Source organism: Cupressus sempervirens, chromosome 3 (genome assembly GCF_028749045.1).
Source record: "Cupressus sempervirens isolate cs-2001-9-10 chromosome 3, ASM2874904v1, whole genome shotgun sequence".
NCBI lineage: Eukaryota > Viridiplantae > Streptophyta > Pinopsida > Cupressales > Cupressaceae > Cupressus > Cupressus sempervirens.
The window spans coordinates 484,710,418-484,715,773 of record NC_143120.1 but is presented as its reverse complement, the minus strand read 5'-3'; the positions used below and the strand labels follow the sequence as shown (position 1 = coordinate 484,715,773).

General features: G+C 27.2%; 1 pseudogene; it reads right to left on the bottom strand.

Annotated features, from left to right (window-relative positions):
• Window positions 1–373: 373 nt before the first annotated feature.
• Window positions 374–1,662, bottom strand: LOC149567280 (heavy metal-associated isoprenylated plant protein 28 pseudogene; annotated as a pseudogene).
• Window positions 1,663–5,356: the final 3,694 nt, after the last annotated feature.

Here is a 5,356-nt window from a genome sequence, read left to right as displayed (position 1 = left end):
ACCAAAAGCAATACAATATAAGAAACTATTGCCCCAATTCATGATCTATCTTGATCACTAAGACTCTAAACAAACAAAATACAATAGAAAACGATCACCAAGACACTGAACAATTCAGAAACAATATCAAAGAAGAGTCAAAATCAAAGTGCACAAGAAAATAGCTGATATTGAATAATGTAGAACAATTTACAAGAAAAAAGACAACATATGATATTTTCTTTAACTAAATACATTTATTAGAACAAAATAAAGAGAATAACTTTGAAAAACATTTAAAAGATGATAAAAATGATTTTTCTTTCAACAAAATATTACACAAAGATAATAATTGGAAAACATGAAAAACATTTGTAGTTCTGCTGTAAGAGCTTCACATGATAGAACATGCATGAGGATTCTCATCACTGAACAAGGTGGTTGCTTTGTGTGCCATCATATTTGAGGAAGAAGAAGCAACCTCATGACTATATGTTTGGTGCATGTTATTAGAAGGAAGATTATAGTAATCTTGCACTTGCACTTGATTATGTATTTCATGAGTATTGTATGTTTGATGCATGTAATCATAACTCGTAGCACCGCTACCATAATTATAATTGTAATAGTAATGAGGATATGCCCACAACTCTGCCTTTTTACCAGTGTTTCTCACTGCTTCCAAAACAGTCGTCTGATCTACATACCCACATACTCTTACTTTCTGTTGCTCCATGTCTATGTCTATGCTATCCACTCCTGCATGAAATCAAAGCAAACATTAATCTTGCAACACTGCATAGCCAAATAATGACATATTTCTAGTGTATTAAATTAAATTCCACAGTTGTGAATTTACTATCATATTTCTCTTTATATAAGATATTTTGGTGTACTATATTGACACTTTTTCAATAAGACTATCCAATAATGTGATCACAAAGAAACCCATCTAAATACATCAAGATTTAGTGTGCTATTCAAATCCAATTGTTAAAGATGATAAAATAGATTTAGTGTGTACTATTTAAATCCAATTGTTAAAGATAATAGAATACTTACAGCTATATAACTAAAAACACTCCATACCACTTCTCCAATAAGATCATCTATTAATGTGATTTGAAAAGACCTATCTAAATAAATCAGAATTTAGTCTGCTATTTGAATCCTATTGTTAAAGACTATAAAATGCTTACAGCTATATAACTACATAAATTCCAATGAAACTGTGATTCAGCAAAGTCATAAATAAATAAAAGCCAAGTGTATACTATTTAAGTATGACCTAAAACACTACAAACTAACTTGATTAACTACACTACATGATTGTTTAGAAACATTAAGAAAAAGTATTAATCAAATTTTACATAGTTGAATAAAAAACAAAAAGGTGGTCTTCATGGATATACACCTTGTAGTTTGGACAAGGCCTTGCGTATCTTTCTTTGACATCCCCCACAGTCCATATGCACTTCTATTTCGATTGCCTGAAAGTCCAGACAGACAAAATACATTAATTAAAAAAAACAAGCTTCCCAAGAAAAGTATTAAAAACTTTTAAAACAGTTGATCCATAATCAAATTAGAACTAGCCCATTTTGCTTATCAATCCAAGCAAATACTATATAAAATCTCTAGATTTTATGACATGGGTATGACTGAAATCTAACTCACCGACATGACTTCCCTATTGTTTAAATGAAAACACTGAGAGAAGAGCTCACACAATTGCCCAAGTACGTACTGTTGTTTACAATATATATAAGAAAGTCTACAAAGTCAGGGTGAAAAGGAATAAAGAAAGAGGAAAATAAAGTACAAATAACGACATTGTAAGTGCAATCTTTCTACCATACATTGCTCAAAAGTTTTGCTTTACAACTCTGCAACTTTTGTCAAGATACTTTGTATATTTCTTGCTTTGACTAATCCTGATACATTTAGAAGAAGAAAAAACCCATGTCTGAATTGTGTATTAACCTTTCTAATATTACATGTTCTTGTGAATCTTGACATGCTGCTATTCTATGATTATACTTAGGGTTTGAAATCCATATTTTATATCATATGTTTGTGTAAATTGCTTCATTATTTCAGTGTCTCATGTTGCTGTCTTCTTTTTCATTCTTATCTTTCCAACACCCTTTTGAGAGATACTTCCTTTTATTAGTTCTTTGTAGATAAGAAATTCTACATGCTGTGGATCAATCAAATTCCAAAAAGCTCAGTCCCTTCAAAATATCTCACAAGATATTCCATAGGATTGTAAACAATCTAGGTGCAAAATGTTGATTTTTTCCCTATGTAGTTGGCATAGAGTATATTGGTTGTGGGGTGCACTATCCTTCAAAGATATTATCGTGATCAATTTTATTTCCTTTGTATAAAGAATGTCCACTTGTTTCTTTTGTCTTTTATTTTCAGTATTGTATGTGGAATAAGAAGAATATTAGTTTTTCTTTCTAAGTAGGTTTTAATTGTTTGGAAGAGATCAAATGAAGTAAACTTCTTAAATTCAAATCTTGTTCTCCCTTTTACTAATTCAAATACTTATATCAAGTCTCCCTTAATTTCTTTCTTTTTTCATTTCATAATCTTTTCTTTTTTATTACTACATAATTTAAAATTAACAACAATATAATAGCATACTTATATATATCATAAATATTTTAAATTAATAAAATTTGTAAATATAAATAAATTACTACTTTTATATTAATTAATCATAGAAATGAATACCTAAAGATATATGAAAATTTAGTATGTACATGCATACATACATACATACATATACACATGTATATATACATATACATATAGATATAGATATATAGATACATATACATGTATATATATAAACACACATACACACACACACACACACACACACACACACACACACATATATATATATATACATATATATATGTATATATACATGTGTATATATATATATATATATATATGTATATGTATATATATATATGTATATATATATATATATGTATATATATATATATATATATATATATATATATATATATATAGACATGTGTATATATATATATACACATGTATATATATGTATATATACACATGTATATATATGTATATATACACATGTATATATATATATACACATGTGTATATATATATATATATATATATATATATATATATACACATGTATATATATACATCCTAGTTTCTATGGATAAGAGTCATTTTTACTTAAGATGTTTTTAATCATTTAATTTTTTTGTTAACTTTTACATTTTTTAAGTGGAGTACAACAACTTTATGAAAAATACACAAGAGCCTACACCACCACAATGGTAAATTGTGAACCTCTTATCTGGAAGGAGCCTTTTACCAAAATTCTAAATCTTATTTTTTTTTATATCAAAGATTAAATTCTGAATTTATCATCAAAATAAAAACAAATAATTATTAGATATGATAAAAAAATTAATATAAATATTCTCATCAATATTAATAATAAATATTAAACATCCCATAAAATTCAATATGATAATATATGTTTGATTTTTTGACAACATACCATCTATGACTCTTAAATAGTAAATAAGATACCGAATGGAGAAACAAAGAAATTTATTAATAAATGCATTTCAAACACTTTTATCAAATAGAAAGCATTATATCTTTAACCTGAAAAATGTATTTAAAATTTGTTAAAACCATTGTAGTCAAACTTGTAGATCAAAAAAATTAAATACATCAAACAATTTAAAATCTTTCTGCATGTTTTGTGTAAACACAATTTTTAGTTGTGTTATTGCTATTAGGAATTTAACTGTGTAGTTTTTGAGTCAAACTCATTGACCCATGTTTCATGAGTAGCGATTCAACACAAACCCATCTCTCATGAGAATAAATGGATCACTTAGCACTCATTGGATCTAGGAGCAAGATTTTTAGTTGTGATATTGCTATCAAGATTTAACTGTGTAGTTTTTGAGACAAACTCATTGATCCATGTTTCATGAGTAGTGATTCAACACGAATCCATCTCTCATGAGAATAAATGGAACACTTAGCACTCATTGGATCTAGGTGACACTCATAGAGGTGAAGCACCATGACTTCCCAGAAGGTCACCTATCCCAATACTATTGTAGCTTGAGCACACTTAACTATAAAGTTTCTTCTATGGTTGTACCCACTCTTCTTGCAACCCTATTTGTAAAACCTTCACCAAGTATTGTGCCTTATGAACCATTCATTACAAAGCCCCTTAAGCTCATCAATTAATAAGTAGGACATAATTTGCATAGCAAGTCAAATTAAAAAAACTACTACACTTGTGCAATATTTACAATCCCATTCCAGTGAAAATACAAATCTCTTCCACCCATTGAAAAAAATAAAGAGGGGTTCTACATTGATTTCTTCTAATAATGGTGATGTATGTAGTCTATGATGAGTTCACTGACTATATATTAGAGACCGGCTATGAGTTTTTCTCTCCCCTTATGAAGCTTTACAAGGAAATACAAATAATTAAAGTATGAATGAGTAATAAAGAGTTAAGAACATAAGAAATGGAATGGTCAAGACAATAATATGTTATATCTATTATCTACTTGTAAGCTTATTGTCTGCTAATGTGATGCTTAAATACTTATAATATAAGATATTGATTTTAAACTATAATATTAATATCAAACCAATGTGATGAAAGTGCTTGAACTTGTTTGCTAAAAAAATGGATCATACTAAATAGAAACTTAGAATATAAGATATTAATTTTTAAACTATAATATTAATATCAAACTAGTGTGATGAAAGTGCTTGAACTTGTTTGCTAAAAAAAGGGATCATACTAAATAGAAAAGTCATATATTAAGTCATATTTGTAGCAACCATCTTCCATTATTGGATAAAAGTATAAAGTTGTGTTACCTTTTAGGCTGACTTATCAGAATGAATGAATTTGAGTATTTCTATCTAATGATCATTTGTGTTCAAACATATGATTTAGATAAATTCATTCTAGCTAAGTTATATATGGTCTCATACTTTTCCAATTGGAAATGTCCATTAAATGCATGTTTTATACTAGTTTATATCCAATTAATAAAGAAATAAAATTATTTCAGAAAAGTGGTGTTTCAATAACTCTTACTATTTTTTAAGATTTTTTTTAATAAACATATAAAACCCATTTTATAGATCTCAAAATTAAGAATATTCTCATATAGAGTTAATAGTGTTTTAATTAGATATAGTATATTTTAATTAAAAAATTCTAGAAGCATGCATTTTAACACAAGAAAAGATGTCAATTTTGACAATGGAAAAAATATAAAATCATATAACTTAAAAAAAAAAAAAAATATACGATGTTCGA